The sequence below is a fragment of the Odocoileus virginianus genome, chromosome 7 (assembly GCF_023699985.2).
Source record: "Odocoileus virginianus isolate 20LAN1187 ecotype Illinois chromosome 7, Ovbor_1.2, whole genome shotgun sequence".
Classification (NCBI taxonomy): domain Eukaryota; kingdom Metazoa; phylum Chordata; class Mammalia; order Artiodactyla; family Cervidae; genus Odocoileus; species Odocoileus virginianus.
Genome location: NC_069680.1, coordinates 14,010,393 through 14,035,888, shown reverse-complemented (window position 1 = coordinate 14,035,888; position 25,496 = coordinate 14,010,393). Strand labels below are relative to the sequence as shown.

At 44.6% G+C, this 25,496-nt stretch overlaps 1 long non-coding RNA gene and 1 pseudogene across 1 annotated transcript in view; both read right to left on the bottom strand.

The window, feature by feature from the left end:
- Nucleotides 1–1,373: 1,373 nt before the first annotated feature.
- Nucleotides 1,374–25,496, bottom strand: part of LOC139035969 (uncharacterized) — a 50,059-nt gene continuing 25,936 nt past the window's right edge. The window contains exon 3 of the long non-coding RNA XR_011488631.1: nt 1,374–7,799. This is a non-coding gene — a long non-coding RNA (uncharacterized lncRNA). The remainder of the gene's footprint in view (nt 7,800–25,496) is intronic.
- Nucleotides 8,920–9,662, bottom strand: LOC110145223 (oxaloacetate tautomerase FAHD1, mitochondrial-like; annotated as a pseudogene).

Genomic DNA, 25,496 nt, shown 5'->3' with positions numbered 1-25,496 from the left:
TGGGGATATTAAAATTTTTCCAACTCTTTGGCAGCATCAGCGCAGTTCTGCAATTCATTGCTGTCAACTGAAAATGAGAAATGTCCAAACCCAGCTGCCAAGCCAGAAAGTCAGTGCAGCGGGGTTTATACCAGCCCAATGTTTCCTGCGTTCAGGGCTGCTGAAGGTAATAAGACCACATGACAAACATCCAGACGCATCCATTCCACAACCAGCATCCACGCTGCAGCTGTCACCTGGACAGATCAAACACTTAACTTCTAATACAAAGCTGCTACCCAAGGTACTGTTATAACTACCTTCATGTACCCACAGTGGTGGCTACTTCTAACTGCTGAGATTCAAAGAAGTGTATAAAAGACAGCTGGGGGCAAGCCTGGTGCCCACCTGGAAAGTCGAGTAACATCATTGTTTGGTTTCCACAACACCTCCTGCATATTATCAAGGACACAGAAAGTCTTGTACTACATTTGACTTCTCTGTAGCCATTGCCCAGAGGACTGATTTTCTGCAGCCATTTCTTAAAGAATTGTCTTGAGCTGTGTAGCTGCATGGAAGAAAACTGCCCTTATGTTTTCCATCGAAGTATAGACCATAAGCATTAGAATCACGGGGTGGAGGGAGCTTGTGAAAATGTAGATTTCCCAGCCCCGTTCTGAACCTCTGAGGAAATTAAAATAAATCCACCAATGGAGAATAGCAAGGGACCAAGAGTGTAAGAGGCACAGATGTGGGAGAGGGGAGAGGCAGAGTGCTCAAGGCAAGGGAAAGGAACACGGAAGATTCTACATGCAGACATGCTTCAGAGACTAGAAGGGGGCCTGTGTAAGGGAAGGTGGGTGAGAAGGAGACCAGAGAGGATGGGGAGGGAAGGCATGGGCTGGCCAAGGTCGCATTTCATGGGTAGTTTCTGTTTTGTCAAGACTGCTCTGACGCTGAGTGGAGAGGACCTCTGCAGGGCAAGAGAAGAACTCAGGGACCATGCAGATTTATATGAGGTTGGTAAAAGTGGAAAGAAAGAGACGGACAAGTCCCAGGTATGAGGCAGAATTGACGCAGCCCAGTGGGCTGATGGTCAGGGTAAAAGGGAGGGAATCTGGGCTCACAGCCAGAAGGGTTGCAGCTTCCACAGCGGGAGGGTGGTAAGTTCAGCTCAGATGGGCAAGGCTGGGAAAAGATGTGGGCATCAAGATGTCCCCATGAACCTGTTCAACGAGCTGTGTTTTACCTGGAAAGTGGAGATAATTCCACCAGCATAAATGGCTTTTGTAATGATTGGAGATAATATACACAAGGTTCTTTAATAATAGGAACTCAATCAATAAAAATATTTTATTATTTTTTATCAAGCATCAGAATATTTGGTGGTACACTGGACACATTTAGGCTGATATTTCTTCCTTTTTTCTTTCTAAAAACACCATATCTTGAAGCTAAACTGAATGATGCCCACCACTCAAGTCCAACCTAAGAGATTTTGCATAGAGGTCATCTCTGCCTTCACCTAACTCCAGTGCCCAATATCTGACACCACACACTTGGTTCACTTTGCCCCACTTCGTTGGAAGGAAACATCCAGGGCCATAAGAATTCTGTTCCAAAGTCATGTGTATGGAGGCAGCTTGTCAGCTGTCAATCTCACATGCCAACGGCTTTTCCAACTCTCCAGTCTCACCTCTACATTTCTCAAGCCCACGAATCTTCTCCAGGTTTCCCAGTTCAGAGCCAATAACCACAATTTCACCTCTCCTGAGACTTAAAGGTGCTGCAAAGAAAATTAACCTCACACTTCAAAGGGGAGCAGAGGAGACCCCCACCCCTCGTGATGGGAGGAAGTGAGTACTCTCTGGGAGATCCCTGAAGTCCATTTTAAATACCTTAATGTGACGAGGAAGAACACAGCCCCGTTCACACCAGGAGAATCTGCATGGGCCCTAAGGAATTAAGTGATTCTGAAAATGTTTGCTGGAGGAACAAGAAAAGTCACGGGGGAGCAAGCAAAATGTCACCCTGAGTGAACTGTTCCCTGACATCAGGTGACAGCCCAGTCTGTGTGCCTTTCATCAGGTTTCAGGAAGGGAGGCTTGACATCAAAATCCTCTGGCTGCCAGAAGAGGCGGAAAGTGATGATTGTGACTACAGGGACGAGTAAGGCCAGAAAAATAAAACCATTCAGTCACTCCAAAGCACCTAGAAAATGACATGATTGGGGACAGAGACTGGGAGTTCATCACATCAGCCTTAGCAAAGAAATAGTCAAGCCTGTCTGTTCCAGGACCACAAGCTGCTGCTGCTGCTGCTAAGTCACTTCAGTCGTGTCCGACTTTGTGCGACCCCAAAGACGGCAGCCCACCAGGCTCCTCTGCCCCTGGGATTCTCCAGGCAAGAACACTGGAGTGGGCTGCCATTTCCTTCTCCAATGCATGAAAGTGAAAAGTGAAAGTGATGTCACTCAGTCCTGTCAGACTCCTGGCGACCCCATGGACTGTAGCCTACCAGGCTCCTCCGTCCTTGGGGTTTTCCAAGCAAGAGTACTGGAGTGGGGTTGCCATTTCCTTCTCTAAGGACCACAAGCAGAGGGAAGTTAAGCCTCTGGAACTCTCAGGAGCTGGAGAGTTCAATCCAGAGGAGGGACCAGGACTCAACAAGGGACCAAGCCATTTACCCTTCTGCCATAACAGCCAGAAACAGACAGAGAGGTGACCAAGGGCAAGAGCAGGCTGGCTGAGAGGGTGCTGAAGTGGCTACCAGCCCCTCCTCATCTATCCTAACAATGTGGATTTCCCAGCTCTCCAGGTGGATTGCCTGCATGCCAGTCTCTCTAATCAAGGAGAATGCAAACTCCAGAGGCTCAAAAAATGTTCAGCAACACTTGCTGTTCATCCAACTCTTTTCAGCCCCATGGACTGCACCATGCCAGACTTCCTTGTCCTTCACTATCTCCTGAAGTTTGCTCAAACTCAGCATCACTGGGACTGAGACAGATGTCATTACACAGCTGTAATCACTGGTCAAAGGAGTGTGAGACCATCCCATTGTCCTCTCACCAAAGCTTCTGCCACAGAACATTTAACCCAGGTCCTGGTGACAGCGTTGCATCACCAGCATCATGCTAAACAGAAAGGTGTTGACCCATTTATAAATTATCTTCCAGCCCCAAGTCATTCAAACATTCAATAACCTTGAGTATCCCCTGAGGGAGGAAAGCAACACCCAGAAGAGTAACAGTAGAAACACGCCTTTCCCCTGTGCAGCTGCTAGTCGAGGAGGATGACTCGTGTCTGGTCCAGTGAAGTCTAACAGGCAGGGGTGGAGGAGCTTTTCGTTTTAATTTTGGAGACACAGCAGGATGTAATCAGCTTACGAGTTAAACAGAGACATCTGTCTGGTTCTACCTGAGACTTCCCAGCTTGCTGTGCTCAGCCCAGAGTGCTTTTTAATAACACAGTAGGATCAAGATTGAGAAATGTACATAAACACCAAAAGATGGAGAGCAGAGCTGCTCCCTTTCTATCACCCTCCCCTCAACCACAGATTCCCCACCTCCCAAGAACAGATACCCTGCTCTCTCCAACAGGCGAGATCTCTCATTAAATGTCATGGCACCCAGAGGGGCATCACTAACTCAATGGACATGAGTTTGAGCAAACTTCAGAAGACGGTGAAGGGCAGGGAAGCCTGGTGTGCTGCAGTTCATGGGGTCGCAGAGAGTCAGACATGACTGAGTGGCTGAACAACTGGAGGGGCAAGAGGGGCAGCTTTCAGAAAAAGAAAAAAGTGTCCTTCAAGACGGGAGCCTTCCCTGTACTGCCCCTAGTTGCAGATCCCCAGTATTGCTGCCACTGGTGGATACCAAGGGCCTGGAAAAAGCATCCAGTTGGTCATTCAATGGGCATTTATTGAGCACATGCTCTGGGCCAGGCCCTTGGCTAGATGCTAAGGAGACAAAACATGATAGACACACAAATGACATGCAAGTGAGAAGAGAGAATGAAAACAAACCAGCACACACATGGGCAAGTTACATGGAGAAAAAGTTAGGACTCCAGGGGAGACAGAGATGGAAGAGAGGGTCGCTGGAGGCTGAATGTTTGCTTGAAGTCAGGAAGGACTGCTCAGAGGACAGGAAAGCTGGAGCAAAACCTGGAGGCCATGGAGAAGGCAGCTCTCAGCAAAGGAAGCAGAAAACATATCACTGGCACCCAGTGGACACTGCAAGGAGCCATTCCCAGGCGTGCAAGGTGAAGGGAGACAACTGACAGACGTAAGGAATTATCACAAGGCAGTTCGGCCTCTCCATGCATCTGGCAGTGTGCATCAGGTACATGCGTATTTGCAAATAAGATGTCCCATGTTCCTTCCATGGCTGGAGTGCCCATCTGGCTATGTTTAGCAATTTCAAGGCAGATCCAGGGCACGCAAATAAATGGCCAGATGAACATATCAACCCAGGTCGCAGGCCACAGAAAACCTCCTGCACTGACATCAGGCTTTCCTGCTCTTCTTCATTCTGAAGGTAGCATCACCTGTTTTATGAGGGAAACCCCCTGGACACCCATAGGGAGCATAGCACCCTTCCCTCCAAAAGATCTGGAGCAGAGACAGAGCTCCCTCTCATTTTACAGTGAGCTTGGGGCTGGATTGATGCTGGGTCAGTGCGCCCCATTAAGGTTGCCATGGTTACACCAGGCCCATGGTACCTGGACTTTTGATGTGCTGGATACAGGGGCAATAGCTGCTCTGCTTCTCCTATAATTTGCCAGGGAAGTGGTGAAGAGGCTTAAGGTAGAAATGCTAGATGGGACCCCAGGATATGGAGAGACTACAGGTGGGTAGGGCACACCCCTTATCACTGAAAAAGTAAGACCCTTCCCTAAATCCACTAGCCTGTGAGCGGCCAGGAGGGCAGGGACCCAGGCTGCTAAATTGTGGTCTCCTCCAGCATGTAAAACAGACCTGGCACATAACAAGCTCAATCAATGTGACTGATTCATTTTGTGACACAGAAAAATATTTGCAAAAGCATTCAAACGAAGAACCCACCTTGGACTGTACCTTCTACAGAAGCCAAGGGGGTAATGAGGAGGTTCCAAGGGAAACTGTGTGTCTCTCACTGCAAACTGGAGATCAAAGAGAGTGAAGTTTCTCCAGATAAGAGGAAGGCTCTGAACACGTGGGCACGGAAGCAAGTCAGTGTCAGCCCTCCAAGTGGCAGACATTAGGATAGTGTTAGATGCACATGAGGCTGTTTTTTTTTGGGGGGGGGGGGGAATATCTGTAAAGGATAAGAGGAGAGGAAGCAGGAGAGGGAGAGGAGAGCTTTCAGAGCACGATGCAGACCTAACAACCAGGAGATGAGGCAGGGGAGAGGAAATGAGGTTTCAGGGCAGCTCTGGCAAAGCCTTGGCCAGACTGATGGAGAGGCTTCGAGAAAAGGCTGTCTATTAGAAGGGTCCCACACAGAGGAGGAGTGGCCAGCTCCAGTGACCCCACAGCAAGCAGTCATGAGCTGGATACACCCAGGGGAAATGTGGTCTCACCATGAATATGGTGTGGAATCCAAAGTGAGACAGCTGTCTGCTACCTGCAAGGAGATCTGAGCCTCCATGACCACCCAGCATGGAGGGATATTTGATATGGGTAAGGAGTCTGGAACCACTATGTCTGGAGGTGTGTGGAAAGTCTTCACGCCACAAAGGCAAGATGAGGAGGTGACTGGGAGGCTGTGCCTCTCCAGGCTGGTTGCCTATCCAGTGTCTGCTCTGCCCTTCCTGCTTAAACCCAGAAACACTCCAGACTCCGTTGCAGCTAGAAGTGGCCATGTGACCCAATTCTGGCTGGTGAGATGGAGGCAGAAATCTACTGGTTGACAAAAAGGGACCAGCACAACTGGCATGTCTGTGACAGATCGTCTCCTTCTCCTCCTGGAACAGAAGACCTGAGGCCTGCAGGGGAACAGTCCTCTTATTACCACAAGGTGATAAGCCTGAGGAGGATGAAAACCACATGCTTGAAATGGCAGACCACAAAGACAGAGAAAGTCTGGAAAACTGACACCATGATGGAGCTGCTGCATGTGAGAAGCTCACCTCCAGAATTCTTGTTAAGAGAGAAAAATAAACTCCCACGCAGTTTAGGCAGAAGAGTCAAGCTAGCACTCCATGCAGCCAAGCCAGAGTCCTGAATAATCCAGAGAAGATTCAGATGGAGGGTAAGCAGTGGACCTCCTTGTGTTTAGACAAGACATTCAGTAAAATTCCTTCCGCAGTGTGGTTGGATAGTCTTGGGTGATGGGGGTTTCTGAAGGGAAGTGGGTGTGACAAAGCTGTTTTTTTTTTTAACTTTTTATTTGGTATTGGAGTATAGCCGATTGGGAGCTTCCCAAGTGTCTCAGTGGTAAAGAATCTACCTGACATGTAGAAGATGCAGGTTCAATCCCTGAGTCAGGAAGATCCCCTGGAGAAGGAAGTGGCAATACAGTCCAGTATTCTTGCCCGGGAAATCTCATAGACAGAGGAGCATGGCAGGCTATAGTCCATGGAGTCACAAAGAGTCAGACATAACTTAGTGTCTAAACAATAACAATAGCCGATTAACAAACAATGTTGTGATAGTTTCAGGTGAAGAGGGAAGGGATTCAGCCATACATATACATGTATCATTCTCCTCCAAACTCCCCTCGCATCCCAGCTGCCACATAACACTAAGTAGAGTTCCATGTGCTATAAAGTAGGTCCTTGTTGGTTATTCATTTTAAAACTGCTCTGTTTTTAAAGCACACACTTTTTTAAAAAAAAAAAAACTGTTTTTAAAGGGCAAGAGAAGAGGTTGTCCCAAAGAACCAGGGACCTGCCCTGTAAATGAACGACTCCCAAAGCCTGCCCTACAAAGCCTACAAAGATTGCCTGTAGTTTGCAACCTAAGTGCAGAAAAAAATCACAGACACTCTATCATAACCTACATGTTAATCTTAACATTGTATGATTTCGTCCCCAGGCCACTCTTAGGCCCACGCCCATCACCCATGAGGATGGACATCAGTAACAATCTCAGGACTCTTTCCCCTTTGGGCCCAGGGAAGGTTTGGCATCCTCCCTGCCCTCAGGTAGCCCCTGCCACTCTGTCGAGGTTGGCCCTTGAAGTGAGATCTATTTACCTGGCTGAATGTCATCTGCAAACTTGAAGATTTTAGGCCACAAAACAGAAAGTTGAAAGATATAATATCTCAGACTTAGGACAAATTTCCCCTAGGGATCTCTAGAATAGCCTTTCAGATACCAGTGAACATGAAACAGGTGCCCAAAGCCACCCACTCACTCTGCCCAACATTAGAAAGTGGTCCATGCGACTCAGTCCTTCACCTGGTCACAGCAGGAACTGCTACTTCTGAAACTCGGAGGAGGACTACCCAAAACCGCCACCCTGACAAACACTGCACATTCGCGGGGATGGAAGAGAGATTTCCAGGCCACACTTGACTTGTCAGCATGTCAATTTCAGAACTTCAGCAGAAACGTTCACTTACCATCACTGCTCTACGGGTCAAGCGCTAGAAATCTAATCAGTCCTCCGTGTTCTTTGAAGGCACGGCTCATGGTCCAGAAAATTAATTAAGGCCTCCAGAGGATAAAGAAAATTCTGATCTTCCAAAAATGAAACCAACTGCCCTGCACTCTCCTCACATCCCCAGGAGGCTTACATGGAGCCAACCTTCTCATCAAAGTACAAGTTCCACATCCTTTTCCAGTTGTTGTAACAGGAAGAAGCTTCCCATGGACCTTTCCAGTTGTTTCTTCAGCCTGGAGAAAATAGATTTGATTAGCAATCATGTAAGTACATTTCCAATTCAACGACCATTATCATTGGATGGGGTGACCTTGGAGCTTCAAAGGTGAAGTCCAAACGACAGTGAAGAGTTTGGTAAAAGGCATGTCACTGGTGATGGAGGGAGGTTTTATGAGTATCACAGTCACCATCTGGTCGTATGATGGAGTCCTATCCTTTGGCAGACTTTTTTTTTTTTCCTTTTTACGGGGGGGGGGGGGGAGGGCAGGGTAGATAAAAGACAGAATATTTATTTGGTAAACAATAGTTTCAAAATTATCTCCTGAATTCAGAATCTACGGGCCAGTATATACACCCTAAGCAAACAAGTGTTGTTTTAATCACTCAGTTGGGTCCAACTCTTTGCGACCCCATGGACTGTAGCCTGCCAGGCTCCTCTGTCCATGAAATTTCCCAGGCAAGACTACTGGGTTGCCATTTCCTTGTCTAGGGGATCTTCCCACCAAGGATCAAACCCTTGTCTCCTGCACTGACAGGCAGGTTCTTTACCACTGAGCCACCTGGGAAGCCCAAGCAAACAGGTGAGGTCTTCATTAATTGCTCACTTATTAAATAAAACTTTTAACTAACTGACTAGGTGGAGTAGTGCATCCCCACGCTTTCACGATAAGAATCACTTGGAGTGCTAGAGATTAATTCCATTAATTAACACACTGGGCCTGAGATGGGCCAGTAATTTTAAATTTTACAAATTCCTCTAGATGATTTTAATGATCAAAGAAATTTGGGGAACAGTGAAGAAACGTGCTTTTCCGCTTCCTTTGCAGATTTTAAGACTTGAACACCAGGTCTCAGAATGACCCAGTCCAGTTCTAGGAAAGGAAAGTAAGTCTTCCAAACATTTGGTTTGGTGTTTCCTAGAAGACACTGTTTCTCATTTCCATTTCTGGCCCACTTTTTCTAGATCAGGTTTTTTTTGGAGGGTCCATCTTCCTTGATGCATAGCAATCCAATCATTTTTTCAAATTGATTTAATAAGACTGTCACATTTAATCAAATAACCTTTGCTTGCTTTTGTCTTGTTCCCTTTTCCCCTGAAACTTGTGTTAAGAAGTTAGGGTGCTTTGCATAGATTCAATATTCTGGCTTTTCCACCTTACATCTCCTACTGATGACTCCACGTAGATCAGCCCAGATCTCATCGTTTTCTTTAAAGGGTCTCACTCCCTTTGACCTCCCGGTCAAGATAATATCTCCTTCGTCCAAGGTCATTATCTTAGAAACATAGTAGATGAAGAAGTGAAAGTCGCTCAGTCGTGTGTGACTCTTTGCAACCTCATGGACTATACAGTCTGTGGAATTCTCCAGGCCAGAATGCTACAGTGGGTAGTCTTTCCCTTCTCCAGGGGATCTTCCCAACCCAGGGATCAAACCCAGGTCTCCCACATTGCAGGCAGATTCTTTACCAGCTGAGCCATAAGAGAAGCCCAGATGAAGAAGAGGTATGGAAAAAATCATGGAAGATGTTTCACCCTCTTGTTTGAGTTCACATTGGCCTTGAGCCAGAGCCTCAGGTTGTGAGGGTCAGGGATCTTCTCTTTAGGTATGAAGGCACTGATGGGGCTGGAGGCCGTGAAGCTCGTGGCCCGGGTCCAGGCAGGTCTTGCACTCGCCCTGCACATTGCTGGAGGTCACGTCCAAGCACAGAACTAGCCGGTCATGTGGTCCATAGTTGTGTCCTCCGTGCCAATGCTTGCCCATCACCGCGTCTGACTGGAGCTCATGGTGTAGGCTGCACCTGTAGGCCACACAAGGACCAGCGAGCTGTCGGGGTGCAGATGCTGAGGCTTCAGGAAAAGCTCCGCCTCGCTTAGCATCTCTTCAACATGGCCTCAAGGTACCTGCCCACGCACATGATGCTCACCCCCGACTCCAGGAGCCGGACAGAGGCCTGGTGGCATCCACGCTTCTGCCCGTGGCCCCCAGAGACACTAGAACTCTGCCTGACTGGCCACCGGACACTGCTGGCTGCCCAGAGAGGACCAGCTACCTCGGAGCACTGTCCCACGCCTCTGCTGGGTGCCCGATGCTCATCCCCCTGGGAACTGCGGTCCAGAGACTCCCTCGGGGCTGCCTGGCCTTGGGACACGGCCTAGATCCTGGAGAGATGTGGAGGTTCTGGCCACAGCCTCTCAGGTCGCCATCAGGCCTGCAGCAGCCCCAAGCAGGGCCTACAGACTTTGCCTAAAAACAAACTTACCTCTATTAAGTTGAACAGATGAAATTAGGAAGAGAGAGGCAAACAGAAGCTGGTCCCATAGAAAAGGGGCTTAAAAGCAGGCAGCACAAAAGGCAGGCTGCCGTGTTCTGCTCTCTCCTCGCCATCTCCCACCCCTCCTATCAATGCCCAGATGGCTCAATACCCATCACCAAGCACAGAAAGCCTCAATTCCAACTGCAACTCCCACCTCCCTCCTCAGGACTTAATATCCTAGCCATTTGCCTCACCTGCTTGGTTCCAGCACTAACTGCCCATCATTGACTTAATTACCTCCTTCACAACTTGAACGAAGCTGTTTCACCTGTGCTATTATCCAGTGGGGAATCTTGTGTGTTAACCTGGCAAAGCAACGGCCCCCAGTTACTCAAACTCTAATCTAGGTGAAATCTGTGCTTGTCGTTTAGTCGCTAAGTCGTGTCCAACTCTGCGACCCCATGGACTGTAGCCCCAGGCTCCTTTTTGCCCTTGGGATTTTCCAGGCAATACTGGAGCAGGGTGCCATCTCCTTCTCCAGGGGATCTTTCCCGACCCAGGAATCAAACCCACTTCTGCTTGGCAGGAGGATTCTTTACCACTGAGCCACCAGAGAAGCCCAAAAGCTTCTGTAGATATGATTAAAATCTGTAATCAGTTGACTTTAAGTAAGGGAGATTATTCCAGATGATCTGGGTAGATCAATTCAATCAGTTGAAATACTTAAGAGCAGAGCTGAGGTTTCCCAGAAGCAGAAGGAATTCCCTCTGCAGAAGCAGGTTCAGCCCAGCCTGACCTCCCTGACCACCCACCTATAGATTCCAGATTCACCTAGCCAGACCCACACTTATGTGAGCCCCTTGCAGCGAATCTCAATACAGATCTCCTACTGCCTCTGTTTATTTGGTTGAACCCTGAATGATATATATGATACATCTAATTAAGAATGTTTTCTTTTAAACCACTCACTTTCTTTTGATAAAAGAAATTTATTTTGTACACAACATGTATATGCCTACCATAAGTAAAAAACCAGGGCCACCTGCCAAAATGGAAAGAAACCATAAAGATAAATACAATAAAAACAAAAGCAATGCCATGGAATTCCAGCTGGATGCTATCGCCTGCCAAAGGCTCTGAGCATGAGGTCCATTCTGCTAGTGTCAGAAAGAAGATGAGAGAGTGGTGATTTGGTGCTGGGATGTGCCTACATCAAGGACAAAGTCTCAGAAAGATGCTGATCAGACAGACACAAAAGGGAATACACTTTTCACCACGTGCTCCCTGTCATTTAATCCTACATCCGTGTACATCCCATCTCTCCTGTGCATTCAGAAGTCTCCATCCAGCACTGCGGATACACACTGCAGGTTGTGGAAGGGCAACCTGGGAGCACACAGATCTCCTTCCTGGTGATTACAGAGTGTCCACAGCAACTGGTCTTGGTTTAACTGCAGGGAGTTGCCAACCCCAACCCCGGGGGGGACAGTGGACTCAAACCACCTGCCTCATCTTTCCTATGCACCCAAAGAACAGAGACCCACAGAAGGCTCCCAAGTGACCTATAAGGGCGGCAAGTTCATGAACCTTCCCCACTTCCTAAGGAACTCTCTCTGCACCTGTCTGCTTTTCCACGGTTCTTTGGGGCAGATTCATTGTGTACAGTAATCAGATTCACAGCACACAGCAGAGCTCTTTTCCAATCCCCCACCTGTGTCACTGGATTTCTTCCTGTTTGACAACTGATTCTAGTTGCTCACCAGTAACCCATAGGAAGCCAAGCCAATGAAAAGACACAAGAGATGCTCCTGAGTCAGGGACAGTAATATATTTGATCAGGCCCGAAAGAGGCCAAATAATGGAAAGAGACTGGAGTTAGGTTCAAATTCCAGTTCTGCACCTCCCAGTGGAGAGATCTTGAATCAAAATACATAAATTCTCTGACCCTTAGTCTCTTCATCTACAGAATGGACCAGATAATAGACCTGTGGTTGATACCTGATATTTTGTCTTCTTTGGATTAAAGGGCCCGGATTTTCTTTGGGAATACCGTCCCTTCTCAGTCTCAGTCCATATGCTATGGATGGGGTAAACTTTACTCCTCCCCCTAAAGTACCTGGTATACACACATGATCCAGCTCTGGCCACTCAATCTAGTCTATCTCCCTGGTTCAGGTTTACAAACTGCAGCATGCAACCAAAGGTAGTCCACTCAGAGTGGCTGCTGCAGCCACCGAGCCAAAGCACCTTCTTTCTTCTACTTGGGTCTCTAGGCTGGGAGGATATAAGGCAGAGCCACTGGTGGCCTTCACCTCATGGAGAATTTTTTCTGAGAACAAAGTCAATATAAAGGAAGGCAAAGCAGCATGAGGAGGAGGAGGTCCAATCATATTATTTGAGCACCTGGATCCAGCCAGGCCTAAATGTATCCAGATTTATCACAAAAACTTTCTTTTTCAGCATCTCTAGGCAATAAAACTAGGTTGAAAAGAGCTAAGTTGAGTTACTCTCACTCGCATCCTCACTAGGCAACTACACCTCCTAAGAGGATATGAAGATCACATCAGATGCTATAAAATCACTGAGCACAACTTGATGCACAATAAACATTCGATAAACACTAGCTGTGGTTTTGGAGGGTCTCAATGGAAATAAAGCACCTAAAGCACTTCTCTAATTGCTCACACAGGGTGAGCATTTATTCAGTAATGATGATTGTTATTTCTCCATAGTAACCTCCTTAAGCACCAGTTCATTCATCGAGCAGCCCTACCAGCCAGCAGGCTCACATGAGCATACCGCTGAAGCCCCATATTTTAGGCTCCAGAGATAAAAAGTTAGTAAACCAAAACACTATTATTGTAGGTGGCAAAGCTCACTGTAGTCACCACTCAGCTCTGTGTGACTTGGTAGACCTCGGCAGAGCTACTCTAAATGGGAAAGTCATTTTGCTACTGAGTAAATCAAGACAATCTCTGAAGAGTAACCATGGGACTCCTGAAGAAGCTAAACTTTTTCAAAAGGAAAAAAAGCAGGGGGCCAAGGAAAAATTCATCTTTTTTCTAAAATCTAGATTTAGACACTGCCAAGAGTTATGCATGACACACAACCCCTCTACATCTTGATGACATCTTGATGACAAGAAAGATTTAATAATTACTCTTTTTATTTAAAGGCTGATGTACTTAACCATTCTTCCAAAAATACCAGTCAAACAGGGAGAGGGAGGAGCAGATGGAAAGTGACAAAAATGTGTCAACTGGCCCACATCATTTCACAACAACAGCAGTCAGAAGAAGCAGCCAGTCTCCCAGTGGTAGGACTGCCATCTTTAGATCCAACCACCATTGGCAGGTTTCACCAGTACCTGCTGCAGATAAGTCCCACGTTTTAAAAGACAAGAAAATCTGATAAGAGAAAACATTATGGAATGAATGTTGCTGGATAAAATCTTTTCAAATAATTTTTTGAAGGCTTCTCAATTCTTCCAAGGTCTATGTTATTAGCAGGCAATTTGTGACCTTGACTTCACCTTGTGGGGATAAAGGCAGGAGAGAGGTAAGAAATTAGTACTACTGAGTAGCTACCATGTAAGTTCTCTCCTCTAATCTTCACCCCCATCTCATAAGATACATAGATAGTAGCCCCACTATAAAGATCTTGAGTTCTAAATAGCTAAGCAATTCAGGTCACAATGTCTAAAGCTAAGCAATTAGAAATAACAAGGATCATCTTTGTCAGATTCCAAAATTTGTACACCTACCCTTGGACCCCTTTTCTTTCCCTTTCTCCCAATTACTTTCTCTCTCCTTTTATTCCTTTTCAATGAGAACTGGAGCTTAGTGAGAATATGAAGCAGGTCTATTCTGTCCAAAAAAATATCTGAGGAGGGACACAGGAAAGCAAGAAAGAAAGTTGAGGGACTTCCCTTGTTGTCTAGTAGCTAAGACTCTGCGCTCCCAATGCAGGAGAGCTGGGTTCAATCCTCAGTCAGGAACTAGATCCCACATGCCACAACTAAAGATCCTGCATGCCTCAACAAAGATTGAAGATCCTGGCACAGCCAAATAAACAAAAATAAATAAATATTAAAAAAAGAAGGAAAGTTGGTCTACCAAGCCATTGATCCACAAAAGGAGCCCCAAACCTGGGTAGATCAGCGCTATTTGAATGACCTTCCTCTGTTTTTGTCTTTCAACCCTTTGAAGTCCACAAGGAGTCTATGCTGATTAGAACTTTCCAGTCAAGCAAAATCTAAAAAACAGAAGAATGAGCTTGAAATTACCATAATAATTGCTAATGTTTTTTTGACCTAAAAGCTTACCATCTGCCTAGCTTCTTTTTTAACCATTTGATTTACATTAACTCAGAGAACCTCCACAGCAATGCTATGAGGTAAGTACTATTAACACCTCCACTTTACAGACGAGTAACAAGGCCCAAAGAGGTGAAGCCATGTGACCCAGACTGCCCAGCTGATAAATGGTCCAAACCAAAGCAGCTGGCTCTGGAGCTCATGTGGAAATCCACCACTTGAGTCTTCAGTGGGTAAGCGTGTCCCATAAACTATGTTCATCCTAGACTTCAGGGGCATCTGGACAAGAGGACTTTGTCTGAAGAAACAAGGAGTCCAGGAAAGGAGAAGAGATACCGAGTTGCCCACAACCCCTCCAAACAGAATAAACCAGTGTCAAGATGGAGAAGGGGCTTCCCCTACACCCGTCCTTTAAAACATCCCCTTTGCCCAGTCCCCAGAGTTTCACGTGGATTTTGGCAATGGAACGAAAAATTAAAGAGCCATTAAAATGAAAACTGCTGGAACTCTGGACAGACTCAGACACTACCAAAGGCAGCACCTGGATGCAAGCATTATCCTCCACCTCCTGGGTATTGTTCAGCTGAGCACAGACAGCAGACAGCAGGGGCAGCCAGAAAATGGGAGGCAGAGCCGCCACTCTTGGCATCCCCTAAGATGGAAAAACCAGAGCGGCAGAAATGGAAAGATGCCTTGGGTTACCAAGAGGCAAGCAGACGTGTTCAGGAGTCTTTTTGGTGGGGAGGGGGTGGGGGGGGTGGCTGGCATCTCTATAGAACAAATGAGATAGAGACACAGAAATTCTTCTTTGTGGCTATCAAGACCCTACTTTACCCTAAATTGGTATAATCTAGAAAGAACAGACATCTTTACCCGGAAAAAAATTAACAACAAATCAGAATCAGACAGGCGCATATGCACATGTACACGCACACGGGGTTGGTATGTGGGTATATGAATAGACATACATGTATTCATGTTTATCATTTTAACAAACAACTACATTTTCTTCCTCCCTGAATCACTGAGTTGTTTGAAAAAATAAAGAAACTCAACTCCTGGAACTTCTTCAGATTTCTGAACAGAGAGCTTCTTAGAAGAGTCATTCAAGAAAGAAACACTTGGAGCACACCTCTGGGACAGACTCATAACATGCATCTTGCCTGTTTTCAAGATCCTGCAGCATCTACCCCTGCCCCCATTCCTACCACCCTCTTCCTCACCGCCACACGTGCTGCTCCTTCAGTCCTCAGGGTACCTGCCTCACCTCCCCAGGAACGTGTTAGTCAGTCTGTCAGACTCTGCGGCCTCACGGTCTGAAAGCTGCCAAGCTGCCGTGTCCTTGGAATTCTCCAGGCAAGAATACTGGAGTGGGTTTCCATTTCCTTCTCCAGGGGATCTTCCCAACCCAGGGATTGAACCCAGGTCTCCTGCATTGCAGGCAAGTTCTTTACCAACTGAGCCACCAGGGAAGCCCCAAGCTACTTGTAAATCCCTTTGGCTAAGACTGGCTTATTTACTTATTTCACTCCCATCCTAGTGCCCAGAAAACAGAGACGAACCCCCAAATCTTAACTCAACACGTGAAGGTTGAGATTTGAGAAGCAGATCCCCGATATCAGCTGTCTCCATGTCATCCTGTCCTCTTGAATGCTTCACCCTTGAGAGTCACAGTCTCCAATTCTGGAAGGATCTATGGAGATGGCATGAGCTGGAAACCAAACCAAGTCAGAGAAGCAGTGTTGAAAGGTACTATGAAGGTCTCTTGTACCATTGTTCATCCAGCAAATGTTAACTGAGCACTTGGAGAATGCCAGGTAATTCTTAAAACCCAGTGGAAGGTGAAGCAATGAGAACAGTTTACTTCCACAGTGGTCAATTTCTTCTTTTATTGTCCACTCTTAAATCATTAGAAATTTCATTCATGCAATGAATCAAAATCTTCCCCCTGATAACTTATATCCTTTAATTTGGATATTAGCTTAAACTGCATTTAATTAAGCCATAGAATTTAGTGTAAAAAATTAGGGAAAATATATAGGTGAACATATAATCTTAGGTCAGGGGAGATTTTTCTAAATTTGACATAAAAGGAAAAATTGAATGAAAATGTTGATGGATTAAAAATTAAATAAAAATTTTATGGATTTGGCAACATAAAAATTTGAAATATGCATATACTAACTCAAAGGCAAGAAGCAAAATGAAAAGAAATATTTGCAACCTGGATAACAGATAAGAGCTGTTAACAGTCAACATTAAAAATGTTTACAGTCAATAAACAAAGAATAATACTGATGGAGAAAAATGGGCAAAAGACACAAATAGGCAATTCACAAAAAGAGATTTAAAAAGCCAAACATGGAAGAAAATATATTTAACTTCACTAATAATCCAAAACAAACAAATTAAAACAAGATACCACATTTCACTTACCAATCTGACAAGCTATTTTAAAGTCATAATACCCATTACTAGGGAGAATGTGGGAAAACACAGGTACATTGGTGGCACAGTCTAGGGAACCATTTGGTCACACACATCAAAAACAACAAAATAAAGCCCTTTAAAATGTTCACAATCCTTTAAATCCTAGAACTTCCACTTCTAGGACTCTATATTAAAGAAATCCTCAAGAGTGTGCACAAAAATTTATGTCCAAGGCTGCTTTTTCCAGCATTCCCTGTACTAGATAAAAACTGAGAAGAAAAATGTACAAAATAAAATTTCATAAATAAATTATGCTTAATCTTTAGAATTCTGAATTCAAGTTTAGAATACTTGAAAATGATGTTGCAGCTATCATATGTAGGATGGATAAACAACAAGGTCTGACTATACAGCATAGAGAACTATATTCAATATCTTCTGATAAACCCTAATGGAAAAGAATGTATATAACTGAATCACTTTGCTATACAGCAGAAATTAACACAACACTGTAAATCAACTATACTTCAGTAAAATAAAATTTTTTAAAAAGTAAAAGGAAATGATGTTGTGGAAAAATATGACTGTGAAAGTTGTTTATAATAGTGAGCCATTAAGCCAATTTTCAGGCTATGTTCTCTCAAAAATTTTATATTTATATGTACACATGTGTGTGTGTTTGCTAGGGGAAAAAATAGGTTATAACTCAATGGGTTAATAGATAATTGTAAGAGATAGAATTAGCAATAATTACTCATCACTACCACCATTTCTGTTTCTCTCTCTCCTCTGTAATTTTCTAATTTTTTTTTGCAATGAATACAAGTTTTTTCCTAATCATAATGTTTTTATATTTAAGCTAAGATTACATTCAATGTTTTTTAAGAAACTCCACCACATAATTAGTCTATGTTAAGACCTTCACAAAAAATAAAGCCCAAGGAATTACCCCCTGGTCTTCTATAGCTGACTTTTGGGACCTAAATGCCATCTTTTGCATTATCCCTACAGAATGTCATTCATTTCTGACTTAGAGCCTCCTAGGGTCCTTTCAACCCCATGCTGCTGTGGACACCTTAGCTTTCTGATTCTGTACATTTGGGAAATTTGATAAACACGCTTTCTCTTCCCTTCTCCCCTCCCCAACGGCACAGAATTGACGACGGGCCACTGTAGGGTCATTTCCCTTCTCTAATCCTGTCTGGGCAGTGGGTCTGGAAGGATGAGAGACAGAGCAATTTACCAAGTCAGCCCTCAAGATCGACTGGGAGCAGGATGGCAGGGGAAGGGAAACGGAATCAAAACAGAGAGATTATATGGAGGAGCCACAGAAAAACATTCTGCCGCCAATCTGATTACAGAGAGGGAGAAGTCAAACCTCTGGGGCCAGCTCTCCTGGCTGCCTGCCCCATCCACAGACCCAGGCACCGTGGGGACCCACTCTGCATCACTCACTTAAATGGCAACAACATCTGACAGACAGAGCACCAAGCCGTGGCCCCGTGTGTCCCTAATGTGGTTAGAGTCAGAGAAATTATTCATCAGAGGATATACTAAAGTGCTTAGTGTCCCCTGGATGCATTAGGGGCAGGTTCTGTCGGCCTCCGTGAAGCACCTCTGCGTGTTTGTCCTGAAAACTCCTGCGCTGGCTCCACACTGACGCTCCGTTACTCATCTCCATGACTCACAGTCATGTGGCCTCATCACAGCCCCTTTTCTCTCTTCATGCCCTCCAGGACTTTTGGGGGCCACTTGCCACCCTCTTCCTGGGTGCCACAGTCTCCAGTGAAGATGCAAAGGTCCCCTACTTACTGTCCTCACCCACATCCTCCCACACACATCCTTCCACGCCCCCTGCCTGCCCAATCGGTCCCTGTTCCCCAGCATCACCACCTGTCCTTCCTGTCCTTCTGGGCTTGGCTACCTTAACCCTAACCCTTCTCTTGATGTCTGCCCAGTTCTCTCTGCCCAGTTCTCATCAGTGGACAAAGGGCCACTCTTAAGGGCTCTCCCAGAACTTTTTTTTATTGAGTTATAGTTGATGTACAATATAAGTTACGATATTGTGATTCACAATTGTTAAAGGTTACACTTCATTTATGGGCTTCCCTGGTAGCTCAGCTTGTAAAGAATCCACCTGCAATGCAGGAAACCTAGGTTCCATCCTTGGGTTGGGAAGATCCCCTGGAGGAGAACATGGCAACCCACTCCAGTATTCTTGCCTGGAGAATCCCCATGGACAGAGAAGCCTGGAGGGCTTCAGTCCATGGGGTTGCAAAGAATCAGACACAACTGAGCAACTAAGCAAGCACACATACACACATACTCCTTTTATTGTTTTGAAATACTAGCTATATTCCCTCTGCTGTAGAGTGTATCCTTGTAGCTTATTTCATACCTAAGTTTGTACCTCCCACTCCCCTACTTCCATATTGCCCCTCTCCCCTCCCCTCTCCCCACTGACAACCACTAGTTTGTTCTCTATATCCATGAGTCTGCAATTTTTGTTATATTCACTAGTTTGTTGCATCTTTTATATTCCACATGTAAGTGTTATTATACAGTATTTGTCTTTCTTTGTCTGACTTTTTTCACTTAATATAACACCTTCCAAGTCCATTCATGTTGTTTCAAATGACAAGATCTCATTCTTTTTTATGACCGAGTAATATTCCATCGTGTATGTGTACACCACATCTTTTTCTTTTCATCTGTTGATGGACACTTAGGTTGCTTCCACACCTCGGCTATTATAAATGGTGCTGCTAGGACTATTGGGGTGCTTGAATCTTTTCAAATTAGTGTTTTAGGGTTTTTTGGATATATACCCAGGAGTGGAATTGCTGGGTCATAAGATAGTTCTATTTTTAGTTTTTTGAGAAATCTCCATACTGTTTCCATAGGGCTTCACCAATTTACATTCCCACTACAGGGTATTTTCTTTTTTTTTTTTTTTCTCCAGCACTTTTCAAACAAGCATGTAAGGGTAGTCAGGTGGGAGAGGCAGGGTGGTGGCGGGTGGAAAGCTGTCATGATGGAGATTATCAGCTCCTACAGAGAGCAAAGACCTCCTGCTCCTTCATGCTTTGCATACAGTGCAAAACCAAGTACATGGCCCAAGTGTGCACTGGCTTAGGTTTCCTGTACTCTGATTTCTTATGAAATGAATAATTTTAATATTATTTCTAATAACCACTATTAAACACTTAGCTACCTAATATTTTGAAGCCTGAGATTAGGAAAAGATCTCTACCAAAGAAACTCATTATATTATTATCATCAGTAGTAGTTTAGTGATCACCTTCATTTACTATGCATCTGCTATGAACCAGGTCCATTCTATGTGTTCTAGGTATACTGTTTCTGATATTACAATAATATCTCAAGGTAAGCCCTAACTCTGTGTGAGAAATGGGAAAATTAAGACAAAGAGAGATACAGTGATTTACCTAAGGTCTATAATTAATCCAGATTGTGAAGTTAGGATTTAAACCTGAGATCTAACTCTGTATTCCCATTCTCTTCATTATTCAGTGTTTTCTGGTAAACTTTTAGATGTTTCCTGCAGATTGTGAATTTCTGAGCACTACTTAAGTGTTTTTATTAGGGGAGAGCAGTGTCATGTGTAGGAACAGGATCTTGTAGTTAGGTACACCGGGCTTAAATCCTGGCTCAAGGATGACTAGCTGTGAGCCCTTGTTCAGGGAACTCATCCTCTTCATGGCTGAGTTTCCTCATCTGTGAAAAGGCAAGTTAGCTCAGTGACATCCCAGCTATTGCAGTTCTGTGTGCTATGCATGTTAAGGCAATAAGCTCATTAATCCCTAAGAACAGCCCGACAAGAAAGGCATAATCAACTTGGCAGGGAGTCTTTTGAGGTGAAGGGTTGGAAAGAGTTTGAAATCACCACAACTTGGAAGATCCCTCAGAATTTTTTTTTAATTCAAAAGTAGTTTGTAGGTTGTTTGTAAACTGTTACATGGTTTATAGAATGTTTATGATGAGCACAAGTTCAGAGACATTGGGTTTACCAGTTGTCCTAGCAACCTGAGAAATATTTGTCAGGGCATGACAGGCAGAAGGGAGCCCTGTGATCTTAGAAGCTCATTTAAAATCCTTCCTTCAACAGGTCCTTAATACCAGTAGGTCAAAGTTCAATGCCTGAACTTGCCCTACAGGAATCCTATCAAGCTAGCCTCAGGCCAAATTACCAGTCATCCTCTCAAACACTAACCTTCCATTCCTGCATACTGCAAGCTTCTACTTATACCCAATTCTAATGTCCCCTGCCTAGTAGAGCCTTCACTGATTTCTGTGAAAGGAGGTAACTGTTACTGCATCCTTGTTACCAAGGTCCTTATGAACACCTCTCTACTGCAGTGCTTCTTAACATCGTGTGCTAATTAAAGGCTTATGTGTCTGTCTCCTCTCTCAGTCAGGGATAGCGAGCTGCTTAAGGGTTGGGGTCACATTTTAGTCATTTTCCAACCTGTACGTGTCAAGTACTGAGTAAATAAATCAGTAAATAACTTTCAATGTTAGTGAAAAATAATCACTCCAGCAAACCAAAATTTTGTTCGATCTTAATAAACAGTAGCTCCCTCAACCTCATCAACCTCAAGATCATGAAGATTCCACCAATAGAGCCTGAATATCTGAGAAAACTTAGGACTCTTGATGGAAGATTTTCTTGCATTAGTCTCCTAAATAATCAGTGTCAATCAAAAGTCTTTCTTAGAGGTCTCAAATATAACTATCTTCCTCATACAGTCAATCTGCTATGAGATCGCAAAAGAACAAGGACATTCAAAGGTTGATTTATTGCTCTTGCAGGAACATGGACACCTGTGTTCACAGGGACAGCACATGGTGGGCACCCTGGTAAATATTTGCAGCATGATGAATATTTACAGTGTAAGGCAGCTCTCCCACACTGCCAGCTTGGAAGTCAACTATCCACACACTTCTGGTCCAACCACTTCAGTTATGAAGGAGCAAGTGGCATTGCAAGGAAAAAAAAGCAATGTCAGAAGACTCAGGTTTAAGTCCTAACCCTGCTACTTAGCAGCTGGGTGACTTCAGGCAGATCACTTGCCTCTCTAGGAAAGTGTCCTCATCTGTAAAGTGGGGTTAATTTCCCTTGTCTTGTGGGGATGCCACAAAATCAGTACATCAGAAGGTATCTAGCATAGGCCTAACGGGGTGGTCCATGAACATCTGTAGGGTATGAACTTGGTTCTGTGGCTTTGCTCAACTTCTTTCATGATGCTCACCTTCAGGACCAAGAATTGTATTCATATCCATGTTGTTGCTATTTAGTCTCATGTCCAACTCTTTCACAACCCCATGGACTGTAGCCTGCCAGGTTCCCTGTCTGTGGGATTTCCAAGGCAAGAATACTGGAGTGAGTTGCCATTTCCTTCTCAGGAGATCTTCCCAACCCAAAGATCAAACCTGCATCTCTTGCCTTGGCAGGTGGGTTCTTTACCAATGAACCACCTGGGAAGCCCCCATAACCATATATAAGCATCCAAAACAAGAGGATGAAGGAGGAGTAGAGAACAGAAAGGAAAGACTGATTCCTTGGAAGAAAGATGCTTCATCCAGTTGGACTGGAGGTGGAACTAAGAGAAAATGTCAGGGAAAACCATCACATACACACATACCTCAGACACTGAGTATGAATCACTAGGGATAAATTCAGAGAGATATCCAGTTTATTTTGGCTCTATAAAGTTTGACAAAGTACTCCCCTTATGGGAACCACTTACCATGTGTGCCCAATTTTATGCCATTCACATTATTAAATAAAATGTTGGCTTCTGTTGGTTATAGGTCAGTATGCATGCTGCATCTCATATATCGCCTATTTGTTACAGTCAAACAGTTACTATTTTTTAATATGAAAGAGGCATATGCTGGCTCTGGCTTTTGTTCATATTTGTGATCAAAGAAAGGGCAACTTAAAAAATATTTGGATGTACCCATTCCTATGACAATTAATCGACAAAAAATGTAAAATAACAAATGTTGGTGAGGATATGGAGAAACTGGAATCCTTGTGCATTGCTAGTGGGACTTTAGACTGGCACGGCCACTATGGAAAACATCATAACAGTTCCTCCAAAAGTTAAACATAAAAATAGTATATAGGGACTTCCCTGGTGGTCTAGTGGCTAAGACTCCACACTTTCAATGCAGTGGGCCTGGGTCCAATGCCTGGTCAGGGAACCAGATCCCACATGGTCAAACTAAGACCTGGCACAGCCAAATAAATAAATAAATATGTTTTTTAAAATACTATATAATCCAGCCATTCCACTTCTGGATATACATCCTAAGGATTAAAGGCAGAAAGTAAAACAGATACTTATACACCAGTGTTCATAGTAGCATCATTCATAGTAGCCAAAATGTGGATACAACAACCCAAATGTCCAACAAAAGATGAACTGATAAACAATATGTAGTATATACATAAAGTAGAATAGTACTCAGCCTTAAAAAGGAAGGAAATTCTGATACAATGCTACAACATGGATGAATCTTGAAGACATCATGCTAAGTGAAATAAGCCAGATATAAAAGGACAATTATTGTAAGATTCTACTTGTATGAGGCAAGTAGAACAGCCAAATTCATACAGACAGAAAGTAGAATGGTGGCTACAAGGGGAAAGGAGAAAGAGGCAGTGGAGGATTATTGTGAATGGGTACAGAATTTCTGTTTGGGGTGATGAAAAACTCTGGAGCTAGACAATGATGACTATACAACCTTGTGAATGTACTTGACATCACTGAATTCTACCAAACATGGTTAAAACAGTAAACTGTATGCTTTGTCTATTTTACCACAATTTTTTAAAACTTTAAAATACAGATGGAATACATTTCTATGACGCAGTGATTGGGATGGCTCTCAATTTCTCCTTATTTCACTATAATAGCTGGCAAACTAGCAACGAGCGAAACGTCCCAGTGTCAGCGCATTTCTGGAGACCTGCATTTGGCGGGATCCTGAAAGGACACTCCTCAATTCCTCCTCATGAATGCCCCAAATCCTGCCAACAGGACAGGCAAAAGGTCGAAGGAGGCCATTCCTTCTGGAGCCTGGGACTCCCTGGCAGGTCCTTAATGGAAAACAAACCCACCATCATCCTGTTCTGAGCTTCTATATCCAGTCACCAAATGACCAGCCGGGGCTCCTCAGAATCCAGTTACGTAGCCAGAACTAATTCAACAGACTGGTGATAGACCTAATAGCTTAACAGGCTACCTCTCCCAGAAATCATATTTGCAATCTCATTGGGTTTTCTGGAGACAACAGTTTAAATCGAAATGGCAAATACAAATCTGCTCTCTCAAGAAATATTTGTTGCTATGGGACACACAGCAACATAGCAATAGAATACTTTTCCTTTCAAGGAGGTTTGGGTCACATGCTGCAGGTAGCTGCAGATCAGGCTTGAGTTCATCGACCGCAAAGGAAAGAAGAGAACGCAGAACACGGCAGGGAACCGAGGGCACCTCCGTTTCATGTCAGTCTCAGCCTATAGATCAAACCAGTCAGTCCTAAAAGAAACTGACCCACAACATTCACTGGAAGGACTGATGCTGAAGCTGAAGCCACATGATTCTGGCCACATAATTCGAAGAGCCGACTCATTGGAAAAGACTCTGATGCTGGGAAAGATTGAGGGCAGGAGGCAAGGGGGACAACAGATGATGAGATGACTGGATGGCATCACCAACTCAATGGACATGAGTTTGAGCAAACTCCAGGAGATAGTGAAGGACAGGGAAGCCTGGCATGCTGCAGTCCATGGGGTCACAAAGAGTCAGACAGGACTGAGCAACTAAACAACAGCCTATAAGGTAGTGAGGCTAGAAATGCCAGGAGGCACTCACCTGGACCCAGGTTCCCTTCAGAACCTATGTTGTGGCTGGACCACCCCTGGTGGTGCAAATTGTGACTGCAAGAGACCCTCAGCAATAACTGTCAGGAAATTTTGAAAGACAATGTTTGTTACTCGCTAGTCCTAGAAGGTACACAGCACACCTGAGGCCACACAGCAAGGTTTCCTGGGCAGGGGTGGGCAAGAAAGAGCCTGGGGTTTTGCTTTTATTAGGGCTGAGGGTGAGGCCTAGGGTTTCATACGTTTACTCTTTATTGGTGAATTCAAAACATAAGAGTGGGAATTAAAGCTCAAAGAGAAAAGAGAACAAGAACTGCACCACCAGGCAGTCATCAAAACCAACTGAAGATCTCTGAAACAAAGAAACTCGCCTGGGGTGGGGGAAGGCGTCCTGGGTCTATATCCAGTCGTGTGGCTGGCAGTGTGTTTATTCAACATGTTTATTTGAGGTCTTTCAAGTGGATGCCTGAACAATCCAAGCTTAAATCAGGCACTCACCTTACAAAACGAAAAACCAACTGTGAAGGCTTAGTGCTACACTCTCTAAGCCTCTAAGCACAGGTTCCCCAGCCTGTAACGGAGACTCTTGGGCGGCGTTCTCTCTGGGGCCTTTTCAGATCTAAATTGCACTGATTACATTCTGCTATGATATTCAACAGCTCAGCTCCAGCCACACAAGCCTCTCAAGTTTCTCACCTGAGCCACATTTCAAACAGAGGCCTTGGTGAGTAAATAACACTGCCTTCCCACCCAGCTAATCCCATAGGTTTCCTGAACAAGGGCAAGGCCAGTGTTGT